A 14,375-nucleotide genomic window follows, 5' to 3' on the forward strand; every position below is an offset into this window, starting at 1 on the left:
GAGTGGGGAGCGTCCCACCAATCCTCCTGTCTTGTCCGGTGCCGACAGTTTATCCCTCAGCCTGCCACCCACCCATCCGTTCTGAATTTGTGGCTCTGATTTCATTACACTGCTGACCTGCTCCATTTGGTCCACATGGTTGGGGCCCACATGATTTATTTTTTGTAAACATTTCAGGCTTGTGGTTGCCAAAGGGGAGAGGTGGGTGTGGGGGGGGGGATGGACTGGGAGTTCGGGATTGGCAGATGCAAACTATTATGTATAGAGAATAGATACACAAAAAGGTCCTACTGCAGAGCACAGGGAACTACATCCAATCTCCTGGGATAAACCATCATGGAAAAGAGTATGCAAAAGAATGTATACATATGTATAACTGAGTCACTTTGCTTACTGCAGAAATTAACACAACATTGGAAATCAACTAGACTCCAATAAAATAAATTTTAAAAATTCCAGTTAGTTGCCAACATTTAGAAATCAGAAGATTGCACGTGAAAATTTAGATTTCCACTTTTTGTTAAAAAAAAAAAAAAAAGAGGAAGATCCAGCAGTACTAGGCACACATTCCTGCATGACCACAATCAGTTCCTCAGGGACAGACTGGAAACTGCCCCTTCAGAGGGCAGTGCCTTTGCCAGGCTGCCGCAGTCCCCACTGCTCCCTGTTACCTCACACGTAGCCCTCTCCTCTCACTGTTACCTACCTGGCCTGCGAAGACCCTCAATAAAGAAACTAAAAAGGAGACGAGGCAGTGCAGTGTCTAGATTGCAATCCAGGCTCTGCTTCGTGATGGCTGTACGACCCTGAAAGTGACCCAAAAAATTAAGTTTTTTTTTTCAAGTTTTTCTCACAGAATGTTGAATCCCAGACTTTTGACTCCTGGAGAAAGCCATCAAAAGGCTGAAAAACTGAAACTTGGGGAAGCAATACTGACCTTATTAGAGCCTAGCTTGAAAATTGTAATACTCTGCTTTTCTCCCTTCGATTTTGTGCAAAATTTTTTTAAATTTCATTTATTTATTTATTTATTTATTATTTTTGGCTGCGTTGGGTCTTCTCACTCAAAATTCTTACAGACTGCAATTTCAGAACCGGAAGTATTTGAAAATACGCTGCTTTGCTTTAAAAGTTCATTTCTTATTCCACTGCCAAGTGAGTTTTTGTCCTTATAATTTCTGGTGGGTGAGCGGCAGGGACTTGGAGCTGCAGCCGGGCGCCCGGCCGGCAGGACAGGTCATTCATCTCCAGCCGAGTGTGTTTTAATACCTTCAGTGTGGGCTTGCTTCTCCCTTGTCTCCTAAAAGAGGAAAAGGCCGTCAGTAGTTCTTAGTGTATCCTCTTATCTTCTCCCAATAAGTGCTATATTTTTCTCAACTAAAAAGGAAATCGATCTGCAGGAGGCTTTTCAAGCCTTTTCAAGGCCTTTTTGGTGATGGTTGCATAACAGTGTGAATGCACCTAATTCCACTAAAGTGTACCTTAGAAATGGGTAAAATGGTAAATTTTATGTTATGTACATTTTACCACATTTTTTAAAAAGGCGTTTAACCAGTATGAATAGGGTACGTACTGTCTCTGCGGACGACATGTCATCTGGTCACCTCTAACTTTTCCAGAATTCAGTTCCCTTCCACCCCCCAGAGAAACACCGTAACTTCCTTTACCAAGTATGCAAAGGGGACCTCATTTAATTCCCATTGTTCCCTAGTGTTTTCAGCAGAACTCCACCTTTTCCTAAACTACTGGGGTGTGGGTAAGGGTGAGGTTTTACCAGTAGGGAGAACTAAGTAGGGTTGGGGAAGGAATTGAAGTAAGGGCAAGAAAGGAGCTTGAAGGCCAGGCCAGCAAGAGAAAAAACATCAAACCTCCCTGACACTTTGATTCTTTATCAGTCTTTACCTCTAACACTGGTCTAAGCCTAGTCTAAAACGAGTGTGGCGTTTAATTCTATAAGGGCAAAAGAATAATTAGACGCCTGTTCCCTGAACGTTTCTTTATGTGAGTTTGTGCTTGTCTTTATTTGACGATATCATCACGGATCACGGGTCCACTGTGCTTCTGGATTCAGGCCCCAATCCCAGTGAAGTGAATTGTGTCTTTGAAAACAAGATAAGCAGCCTATGAAAGTTCACAAGAACATAAATCATCTGAGATAAAAGAGCATACTTTGAAATTTGAAACATAATTTACTCTCCACTCTTTGTATCTTTTCAAATTGTGGCCCATTCGTTTGGGGGTTTGGGGGTCTGGCTTATCAGGCAACGAATCATTATGTCTGATTTCTTTCTGTTTTTGTTGGTCACATTCTGAATACAGCAGTGTACATCTCAACCTTAAAGGAAAATAACTGGCCAGGCCCCAGATTTCCCCCTTTCTCTCTGCATGCATGCCAGGACTTGAGGGGAGGTGGGTAACATCTGAGAAAAGGTCTTGGGACTTTATAAGCCTTTGTTGCTGATGGGCTAATTAAAGGACACGTCTTTCAAAAACCTCAAGAAATAAAGCACAGAGGGATCAGGGTTTTTTGTTTGTTTTTTGTTTTGAATTTTATTTTATTTATTTTTTTATACAGCAGGTTCTTATTAGTTATCCATTTTTTACATATTAGTGTATATATGCCAATCCCAATCTCCCAATTCATCACACCACCACCCCTCCCCCCCACTACTTTCCCCCCTTGGTGTCCATATGTTTGTTCTGTACATCTGTGTCTCAATTTCTGCCCTGCAAACCGGTTCATCTGTACCATTTTTCTAGGTTCCACATATATGCGTTAATATACGATATTTGTTTTTCTCTTTCTGACTTACTTCACTCTGTATGACAGTCTCTACATCCATCCACTTCTCTACAAATGACTCAATTTCGTTCCTTTTTATGGCTGAGTAATACTCCATTGTATATATGTACCACATCTTCTTTATCCATTCTTCTGTCGATGGGCATTTAGGTTGCTTCCATGACCTGGCTATTGTAAATAGTGCTGCAGTGAACATTGGGGTGCATGTGTCTTTTTGAATTATGGTTTTCTCTGGGTATACGCCCAGTAGTGGGATTGCTGGGCCATATGGTAATTCTATTTTTAGTTTTTTAAGGAACCTCCATACTGTTCTCCATAGTGGCTGTATCAATTTACATTTCCACCAACAGTCCAAGAGGGTTCCCTTTTCTCCACACCCTCTCTAGCACTTATTGTTTGTAGATTTTCTGATGATGCCCATTCTAACTGGTGTGAGGTGATACCTCATTGTAGTTTTGATTTACATTTCTCTAATAATTAGTTATGTTGAGCAGCTTTTCATGTGCTTCTTGGCCATCTGGATGTCTTCTTTGGAGAAATGTCTATTTAGGTCTTCTGCCCATTTTTGGATTGGGTTGTTTGTTTTTTTAATATTGAGCTGCAACAGCTGTTTATATATTTTGGAGGTTAATCCTTTGTCCGCTGATTCGTTTGCAAATATTTTCTCCCATTCTGAGGGCTGTCTTTTCGTCTTGTTTGTAGTTTCCTTTGCTTTGCAAAAGCTTTTGTTTCATTAGGTCCTATTTGCTATTTTTGTTTTTATTTCCATTACTCTAGGAGGTGGATCAAAAAAGATCTTGCTGTGATTTATGTCAAAAGAGTGTTCTTCCTATGTTTTCCTCTAAGAGTTTTATAGTGTCCAGTCTTACATTTAGGTCTCTAATCCATTTTGAGTTTATTTTTGTGTATGGTGTTAGGGAGTGTTCTAATTTCATTCTTTTACATGTAGCTGTCCAGTTTTCCCAGCACCACTTATTGAAGAGACTGTCTTTTCTCTGTTGTATATCCTTGCTTCCTTTGTCATAGATTAGTTGACCATAGGTGCGTGGGTTTATCTCTGGGCTTTCTATCCTGTTCCATTGATAAATATTTCTGTTTTTGTGCCAGTACCATATTGTCTTGATTACTGTAGCTTTGTAGTATAGTCTGAAGTCAGGGAGTCTGATTCCTCCAGCTCCGTTTTTTTCCCTCAAGACCGCTTTGGCTACTCAGGGTCCGTTGTGTCTCCACACAAATTTAAAAATTTTTTTGTTCTAGTTCTGTAAAAAATGCCATTGGTAATTTGATAGGGATTGCATTGAATCTGTAGATTGCTTTGGGTAGTACACTCATTTTCACAATATTGATTCTTCCAATCCAAGAACATGATATATCTCTCCATCTGTTGGTATCATCTTGAATTTCTTTCATCAGTATCTTATAGTTTTCTGCATACAGGTCTTTTGTCCCCCCTGGTAGGTTTATTCCTAGGTATTTTATTCTTTTTGTTGCAATGGTAAATGGGAGTGTTTCCTTAATTTCTCTTTCAGATTTTTCATCATTAGTGTATAGGAATGCAAGAGATTTCTGTGCATTAATTTTGTATCCTGCAACTTTACCAAATTCATTGATTAGCTCTAGTACTTTTCTGGTAGCATCTTTAGGATTCTCTATGTATAGTATCGTGTCATCTGCAAACACTGACAGTTTTACTTCTTCTTTTCCAATTTGTATTCCTTTTATTTCTTTTTCTTCTGATTGCCGTGGTTAGGACTTCCAAAACTATGTTGAATAATAGTGGTGAGAGTGGACATCCTTGTCTTATTCCTGATCTTAGAGGAAATGCTTTCAGTTTTTCACCATTGAGAATGATGTTTGCTGTGGGTTTGTCATATATGGCCTTTATTATGTTGAGGTAGGTTCCCACTATGACCACTTTCTGGAGAGTTTTTTATCATAAATGGGTGTTGAATTTTGTCAAAAGTTTTTTCTGCATCTATTGAGATGATCATATGCTTTTTCCTCTTCAGTTTGTTAATATGGTGTATCCCATTGATTGATTTGTGTATATTGAAGAATCCTTGCATCACTGAGATAAATCCCACTTGAACATGGTGTATGATCCTTTTAATGTGTTTTTGGATGCTGTTTGCTAGTACTTTGTTGAGGATTTTTGCATTTATATTCATCAGTGATATTGGTTTGTAATTTTTTTTTTTGTAGTATCTTTGTCTGGTTTTGGTATCAGGGTGATGGTGGCCTCATAGAATGAGTTTGGGAGTGTTCTTTCCTCTGCAATTTTTTGGAAGAGTTTGAGAAGGATGGGTGTTATCTCTTCTCTAAATGTTTGATAGAATTCACCTGTGAAGCCATCTGGTCCTGGACTTTTGTTTCTTGGAAGATTTTTAATCACAGTTTCAATTTCATTACTTGTGATTGGTCTGTACATATTTTCTATTTCTTCCTGGTTCAGTCTCAGAAAGTTATACCTCTCTAAGAATTTGTCCATTTCTTCCAGGTGTCCATTTTATTGGCATAGAGTTGCTTGTAGTAGTCTCTTACGATGCTTTGTATTTCTGCGGTGTCTATTGTAACTTCTCCTTTTTCCTTTCTAATTTCATTGATTTGAGTCCTCTCCCTCTTTTTCTTGATGAGTCTGGCAAATGGTTTATCAATTTTGTTTATCTTCTTAAAGAACCAGCTCTTAATTTTATTGATCTTTGCTATTGTCTTCTTTGTTTCTATTTCATTTATTTCTGCTCTGACCTTTATGATTTCTTTCATTCTACTAACTTTGGGTTTTGTTTGTTCTTCCTTGTCTAGTTCCTTTAGATGTAAGGTTAGGTTGTTTATTTGAGATGTTTGTTGTTTCTTGAGGTAGGATTGTATTGCTATAAACTTCTCTCTTAGAACTGCTTTTACTGCATCCCATAGGTTTTGGATCGTCGTGTTTTCATTGTCATTTGTCTCTAGGTATTTTTTTATTTCCTCTTTGATTTCTTCGGTGATCTCTTGGTTATTTAGTAATGTATTGTTTAGCCTCCATGTGTTTGTGTTTTTTACGTTTTTTTCCATGTAATTGATTTCTAATCTCATAGCGTTGTGATCAGAAAAGATGCTTGATATGATTTCAATTTTCTTCAATTTACTGAGGCTTGATCTGTGCCCCAAGATGTGATCTATCCTGGAGAATGTTCTGTGCGCACTTGAGAAGAAAGTGTAATCTGCTGTTTTTGGATGGAATGTCCTATAGATATCAATTAAATCTATCTGGTCTATTGTGTCATTTAAAGCTTGTGTTTCCTTATTAATTTTCTGTTTGGATGATCTGTCCATTGGTGCAAGTGAGGTATTAGAGTCCCCCACTATTATTGTGTTACTGTCGATTTCCTCTTTTATAGCTGTTAGCAGTTGCCTTATGTATTGAGGTGCTCCTATGTTGGGTGCATATATATTTACAATTGTTATATCTTCTTCTTGGATCGATCCCTTGATCATTATGTAGTGTCCTTCCTTGTCTCTGGCAACATTCTTCATTTTGAAGTCTATTTTATCTAATACGAGTATTGCTACTCCAACCTTCTTTTGATTTCCATTTGCATGGAATATCTTTTTCCATCCCCTCACTTTCAGTCTGTATGTGTCCCTAGGTCTGAAGTGGGTCCCTTGTAGACAGCATATATATAGGTCTTTTTTTGTATCCATTTAGTGAGCCTGTGTCTTTTGGTTGGAGCATTTAATCCATTCATTTTTAAGGTAATTATTGATATGTATGCTCCTATTACCATTTTCTTGATGGTTTTGGGTTTGTTTTTGTAGGTCCTTTTCTTCTCTTGTGTTTCCCACTTAGAGAAGTTCCTTTAGCGTTTGTTGTAGAGGTGGTTTGGTGGTGCTGAATTCTCTTAGCTTTTGCTTGTCTGCAAAGCTTTTGATTTCTCCATCAAATCTAAATGAGATCCTTGCTGGGTAGAGTAATCTTGATTGTAGGTTCTTCCCTTTCATCACTTTAAATATGTCATGCCACTCGCGTCTGGCTTGTAGAGTTTCTGCTTAGAAATCAGCTATTAACCTTATGGGAGTTCCCTTGTATGTTATTTGTCGTTTTTCCCTTGCTGCTTTCAATAATTTTTCTTTGTCTTTCATTTTTGCCAATTTGATTACTATGTGTCTCAGTGTGTTTCTCCTTGGGTTTATCCTGTATGGGACTCTCTGCGCTTCCTGAACTTGGGTGGCTATTTCCTTTCCCATGTTAGGGAAGTTTTCGACTATAATCTCTTCAAATATTTTCTGAGGTCCTTTCTCTCTCTCTTCTCCTTCTGGGACCCCTATAATGCGAATGTTGTTGCGTTTAATGTTTTCCCAGAGGTCTCTTAGGCTGTCTTCATTTCTTTTTATTCTTTTTTCTTTATTCTGTTCTGCAGCAGTGAATTCCACCATTCTGTCTTCCAGGTCACTTAGCCATTCTTCTGCCTCAGTTATTCTGCTATTGATTCCTTCTAGTGTAGTTTTCATTTCAGTTATTGTATTGGTCATCTCTGTTTGTTTGTTCTTTAATTCTTCTAGGTCTTTGTTAAACATTTCTTGCATCTTCTCGATCTTTGCCTGCATTCTTTTTCCAAAGTCCTGGATCATCTTCACTATCATTATTCTGAATTCTTTTTCTGGAAGGTTGCCTATCTCCACTTCATTTAGTTGTTTTTCTGGAGTTCTATCTTGTTCCTTCATCTGGTACATCTGCCTTTTCATTTTGTCTGTCTTTCTGTGAATGTGGTTTTTGTTCCACAGGCTGCAGGATTGTAGTTCTTCTTGCTTCTGCTGTCTGCCCTCTGGTGGATGAGGCTATCTGAGAGGCTTGTGCAAGTTTCCTGATGGGAGGGACTGGTGGTGGGTAGAGCTGGCTGTTGCTCTGGTGGGCAGAGCTCAGTAAAACTTTAATCCGCTTGTCTGCTGATGGGTGGGTCTGGGTTCCCTCCCTGTTGGTTGTTTGGCCTGAGGCGACCCAACACTGGAGCCTACCGGGGCTCTTTGGTGGGGCTAGTGGCGGACTCTGGGAGGGCTCACGCCAAGGAGTACTTCCCAGAACTTCTGCTGCCAGTGTCCTTGTCCTCACAGTGAGACACAGCCACCCCCCACCTCTGCAAGGACCCTCCAACACTAGCAGGTAGGTCTGGTTCAGTCTCCTACAGGGTCACTGCTCCTTCCCCTGGGTCCCGATGCGCACACTACTTTGTATGTGCCCTCCAAGAGTGGAGTCTCTGTTTCCCCCAGTCCTGTCGAAGTCCTGCAATCAAATCCCGCTAGCCTTCAAAGTCTGATTCTCTAGGAATTCCTCCTCCCGTTGCCACAGCCTCAGGTTGGGAAGCCTGACGTGGGGCTCAGAACCTTCACTCCAGTGGGTGGACTTCTGTGGTATAAGTGTTCTCCAGTTTGTGACTCGCCCGCCCAGCAGTAATGGGATTTGATTTTGTTGTGATTGCGCTCCTCCTACCATCTCATTGCGGCTTCTCCAGTGTCTTTGGATGTGGGGTATCTTTTTTCGTGAGTTCCAGTGTCTTCCTGTCGTTGATTGTTCAGCAGTTAGTTGTGATTCTGGTGCTCTCACAAGAGGGAGTGAGAGCACGTCCTTCTACTCCGCCATCTTGAACCAATCCTCAATAGAGTTTTAAATCGAGGGATCAGTTTTAAAGAGAAAGTCAATAGGGAAGAAGACGGCCGTGCTAACAGTGAGATGTTCTTAGCTCTTGGTTGCTATTAGAGACCGAGAAGAGAGGTATAGTATTGCAGTTAAGGGTCCTGGGGTCCTGGCTTTAATTTCCACCTCATCTCTTATTAACTGCATGTCCTTGGATGGCCCCACAGGTCAGTTTATTTGTCCATGAAATGGGCATAGTAATAGTACTCACCTCACAGGGTTGTTAAGAGGGTTAGCTGAGGGGCAAGCACAGTGTGACCAGGACATATGAAGGGCTACTACCAAAAAGAGAAAAAAGACTTAAAAATTGCCAAATTATTATTCCAACCAGAAATGGGGTAAGGTAATCATTCACTAAAGGAGAAATGAGATGAGGAAGAGAGAATGCTGTTTGGGTCTGTTTTTTCCTTACTGCTGTGTAACAAAACACCCTACAAGTAGTGGCTTAGAGTAACAGCAGTCGTTTGTTTTGCTCCTGGATCTACTATTTGAACATGGCCTGATGGAGAAGGCTGCTTTGCTTCGTGCAGAGTTAGCTGGGGGCTCAGAAATCCACTTCCTGAGATGGTCCACTCACACTCTGGCCATTTTCTGGGCTCAGCTGGGTGGAGGGCGGGAGCCTTGGTTCTCTCCACGTGGGCCTCTCCCCAGACTGCTTGGGCTTCCTGAGGGCATGGCAACGAGGTGAGTATCCAGGAGGAACAAGAGATGGCAGTTTCCCAGGCGTGGCCTTTAGAAAGCAGTACGGCATCATTCCACTGCATTCTAGTAGCTGAGTGGCCAGAGAGCCCAGATTCCAGGGAAGGAAACCTCTCAATAGAAGAAATGTTGAAGAGTCCCTAGACTTTTTTGTTGTTGTTTGTTTGTTTTTTTAATATTTATTTATTTATTTATTTGGCTGTGCTGGGTCTTAGTTGCCACGTGCGGGCTCTTAGTTGTGGCATGCAGGATCTAGTTCCCTGACCAGGGATTGAACCCGGGCCCCCTGCATTGAGAGCACAGAGTATTAACCACTTGACCACCAGGGAAGTCCCAATAGATGTGTTTTTAAACTGCCATAATATGTAGTCCCAAAGCTTGCTCAGACTTGATTTTCCCATGAGTCTTCTGTACATTTGGAAGGGAACGGGTGTCACACAAACATCATTGCTGTCCACATCTTCTGATCTATAAATGGTTCCTGTATCAGTGAGTAGTTGACAAAGGAGAAGTCCTGCTAAATTGACATGTTATAGTCTATGTTATAGTTTAAATTATACATATGTCTCTGTGGGGAGGCTTCCCTTTATCTTGATGGTGTTTCTCTCAAAGTTTTGTACATGTGTAATAGCTAATGATTAATTTATTGTGCTGTCTGAATCCAGCATCTTGTAATAAGTTAGCATTTGTCATGCTTATTATTGTTACCGAACCAAACTTGGGTCTGCTCACCCATGTGCAGCAAAGCCAATCTACTGACACCGGGTCGTGGTGAAGGAAAGTGCAGCATTTATTGCAGGTGCCAAGCAAGGAGTCCAGGCAGCTAGTGCTTAAAAGGGCCAAACTCCTTGAAAGCTTTCAGGGAAAGTTTTTTTAAAGACAGGGTGAGGGAGGGGGGTTGTGGGGTGTGTGATCAGCTCGTGGGCATTCTTCTGCTCGGCTGGTGGTGCGGTGATTGGGAGTCAGCGTCATCAACCTTCCAGTTCCGGTGAGTCTGGGGTCTATGTGCTTGTGGGCAGCGTGCAATTAACTTCTCCCACCTGGCGGGGGTTTCAGTATCTGCAAAACAGCTCAAAGGACATGGCTCAGAATATTCTCTGCAGCCCTGGAGGAGGAACTAAAGGTCCTTGAGATTGTATAATGGCTAAACTATTATTGTTTTGTGTTGCTTGACGGTTTTCCTTTCTTTCTGCATTTTCTCACTTCTCTTATTAAATTTACTCTTTGGAACTCAGGGAAGGCCTAGGAGGCTACAGGTTTTCTACAGCAAAGAGGCAGGTAGAGGACGTGAGTGGGGTGGGTGTCTGTTCCGGGAAGGCCCCACGGTGTCCTGCTCACTTACATTATCAGTTATTACCATAATTCTCCAAAAAGGAGTCCAGCGCTATTGATGGCAAGATGGTTCACTCATTCCACTCTCTAAACATTGAGACTTTTTAATTAGGGAGGAAATTTGATTTTATGTTATATACAATAAGTTCACAAGATCATTCATTCTCTCAAGAAATCCTTGATTACTCCTGAGACAAACACAATGTGAGATTTTAGGGTAAATGATAAAATAAGATCAGAGTAAAGTAAAAACAAATGTTATGTAATTTACTAGAAATTACTGTGGTGTCTGGCCCTCTACTTGCATTTATTTAGAGAAGGGACAAGAAAGAAATTTGAGTTTATATTAAGTTATTTTATAATATTTACTTTCTGTGAGGCAAATTTATACTCTTTTCTTCTAAGAGGCACAGAGTTTGTACATGATCATAATATAAGTCTAGTATTTAAAAGGTGTGGGTTGGATTTTACTAAAAATAAGGAATAATTCTTTAAAAATACTTAATATATTTTTATACATAGCCTTAGCATGTTTGATTAAATGTTTAAATACTAAAGTAGCAGGGGACTTCCCTGGTGGTCCACTGGTTAAGACTCTGCACTTCCACTGCAGGGGGCGCAGGTTCGATCCCTGGTCGGAGAAATTCCGCATGCCTTGCAGTGAGGCAAAAAAAAAAACACATAAAGTATCGGGGATAAAAGTTGTCATTACCTCCGAAAGGACTAACTTCTATCTGCTTTCCTATTTTAATTGACTGCTTTCTATAAGTTATGGAAGAACTCTTAATTCAGGCTCCAATTTGCATCTGAAGATTAATAGGCATAAGATATGTATATTTATCCACGTTTCTTCACTGCAGATCAGTTTTAATTGTATTTAGCAATGGGGATTTAGTTGATAATTTTTAAGTTCCCCCAGAATTTAACGGTATTCTGTTTCCTGAATGGAAAACTTCTAAAAAAACTAAACTTCATATTTGCCAAAAGTGCTCTTGACCCAAATTAATCTAGACTGTCCTTGATTTATGGTGAAGGAAGCCAGCCACACTAATTTGACATCCGTGATGTGAACAGCAGCAATGAAAGCAAAGGTCAGTGCTTCCACTGAATTTGCCTTCCTTGCCCTGCTGTGTCTCTTTCTGAATCAAGGCCCTTGGAATTTTGCGCCCTTAAGGAACTGTTTGTTTTTCCAACTGATTAATGCATTAGGAACTTGGCTTCATGTAATCATCATTAAACAAATGCTCTGACACTTTTTCTATGGGGATTATCAGAGCTCTGACATTAGCTACAGATTAGGCATACATAAAAAGCCCTAGCAGTTTTTGTTTGTTTGTTTTAGTTCAGGAACATGCAAGCATTCAGCTTCTAGCAGGAGACCCCTGAGCAGCTGCTGGGGCAGCTCTGAGCAGACCCCCGGGGTACTAACTGGAGGGGCAGCTCTGAGCAGACCCCCGGGGTACTAACTGGAGGGGCAGCTCTGAGCAGACCCCGGGGGTACTAACTGGAGGGGCAGCTCTGAGCAGACCCCGGGGGTACTAACTGGAGGGGCAGCTCTGAGCAGACCCCGGGGGTACTAACTGGAGGGCCATGTAGCCCAGGTGGCCTGGGAGTCACTGGTCTATCTTCAGGGACCAGGTTCGGGCAGCTTCATGCTTCACGTTGACCATTACCCAAAGCTGCTTACATCTTGAGAGGCATGTGCAATTTGTAATGTTAGTTTTATCTACCCAGTGCTGTAAAGGACCTGATGCTTAGTGGGGCCTGAGTGTCTGTTAGGCTGAATTGCCTTGAAAATGTAACGACTTTTATGTACCCTGTATTTCCGAATTAGAAAGCATCTCACAGTGTTAAGATGGATGAACTGATACTTCTAGTAGAGCCTGATTTAGGACAGAGTCTATGAGTTTGGTAAGACAAAACAAAACAAACAAACAAAAAAAACTATGAAATATTCATCTCACTGTTGGCTGAAGTGATTACTCTGTATAATGACCCTTATCTAGAATTTATATCAGTGGATGTAATTGCCAAAATGAATATCTAGAATTTCCAAATTAATAAGAGAACAGAACAACCCAATAGAAAAATGGGCAAAGAATATGCACAGGCAGTTCATAGGAGAGGAAACCCAAATGGGTACCCATGAGTAGAAGCTCAACCTCAAAGAAATGAAAATGAAAATAAAATGAGATACCATTTCACCCCCATCAGGTTGGAAGAAGTTAAAATGTCTGAGAATGCTGTGCTGGTAATCAGATGCTGCTTGTGGAAGGATAAATTGGTCCAAGTGCTTTGGAGGGTGTTTTGGCTGTATGTAGTAAAGCTGATATTTTCACTTTACTGCTAACCAGTAATTCCACTTCTTGGTTATAGCTAGAGCAGCTCTGGCCCAGATGCATAAGGAGTCCCACCCAAGGACTGTCCTCACCACATTGCAGTAGTGAAAAGGTGCAAACAACCTAAACGCTTTCAGCACGAGAGTAGAGAAACGAGGATGATGTCGTCATACAATGGACTACTCGTCACTGGTTAAATCGAACGAACAGAACTTCATGGGTCAACCTCAAAAGCATAGTGCTGGGCAAAACTAGCACGTTTTAGAACCATATTGTTGAAAACAAATAATAACTATTATACATTTTATGGGTACATACATATGCGGTGATACTATAAAAATCCATGGATTGATGGTGAATCCAGGTGCGGTCACCCCTGGGAAGGCAGGAAGGAGCAGAGGTCCAGGGAGAGGTGGGCAGGGAGCTTCAGCTGTTCTGCGGTGTTTTATTTCTCTAAGAATATGACATGGATTTACCCAAAGCAGAAGATTTGATAGAGGTTGGTAGTGGATAAAGGGATCTTTATTTTATTCTTCTCAATATTTTTCTTTATATTTGGAATATTTCAGAAATGTTTAAAAGATAATGAGTTTAAAGCCAAATAAAAATGCTCTTGGCATCGTTTTTCAAACCATGTTTGCACTATTACTGTATCCCCCAAATTCCTCCTGACAAGGGGTGATTTCACTTTGCTCCAGCAAATACTCGTTGGGCTCCTCTGTGCAGGACTCTGGGGCTTGGCTGAGGCTGTGCAGGAGAAGCCAGTCGACTCGGCTGTGCCTTCATGGGACTTGGAGCTCCCAGGCAGCCGGGCGCTGGCCGCTGAGGGCGTGGGCCGCGATGGGAAAGCCCACAGCCAGCCCGGCGGGGACGGGCACCTCCCAGAAGGCAGCACGAGAGCTGCCCAAACCCCCTGCGATCTCGCTGTCCCGGAGTCGGAGCCGGGCGCGAGGGGCAGCGCAGCGGGCAGGGGGTCCTCGGAAGGCGGACAGGTGGGGGCCGGCGGCCGGGCCGGGGGGGTGGGGGGGGGCGTTGGGCGGGCTGGGCGTGCAGAAGGGCGCGCGCAGCCCCGAGGAGAGGGAGGAGCTGCTGGAAGGGGCCCAGGTGACCTGCCCCCGCCCCTCGCGGGATGCCACCGATCGCCTGGAGGGTTCTGTTCTCCCGCAGACTCGGGCCGCCCGGCGCGCCCCGTAGGAGGAGGGGCCGTCAGGGGAAGCGCAGGGCTCTCCAAGAAGAGCAGGTGGCCTTGTCCCCGTGAGAGCATTTCTCTCCAGCTCCTCTGCTGGTTTGCAGCTTCTAACCAAATAGCCACCAGCATATTTCGGCCAACGAAACCCACCGTGTGGTTTCTTCAACACGGGCCAGTTCCAGGCGCTGCCGGGGCCAGGGCTTCCCAGGCTGTCCATGACGCCTGCTTCTGCGGCGTCCCCAGGCTCCCCGGGGCCCGTCGTGTGGCAGAGACGCCCTTTGCCTGGCACTGAGCACCCGTAGGTTAAAGCTGCCCGGCTCGACAGGTGGCAGACAGAGCTGT

The 14,375-nt window shown here is 42.4% G+C and overlaps 1 protein-coding gene across 1 annotated transcript in view; it reads left to right on the forward strand.

Annotated features, from left to right (window-relative positions):
• CFAP221 (cilia and flagella associated protein 221) overlaps window positions 1–14,375 on the forward strand; it is a 79,183-nt gene that overhangs the window by 24,904 nt on the left and 39,904 nt on the right. The gene's annotated exons all lie outside the window — the stretch shown is intronic.

Source organism: Balaenoptera musculus, chromosome 7 (genome assembly GCF_009873245.2).
Source record: "Balaenoptera musculus isolate JJ_BM4_2016_0621 chromosome 7, mBalMus1.pri.v3, whole genome shotgun sequence".
Taxonomy (NCBI): domain Eukaryota; kingdom Metazoa; phylum Chordata; class Mammalia; order Artiodactyla; family Balaenopteridae; genus Balaenoptera; species Balaenoptera musculus.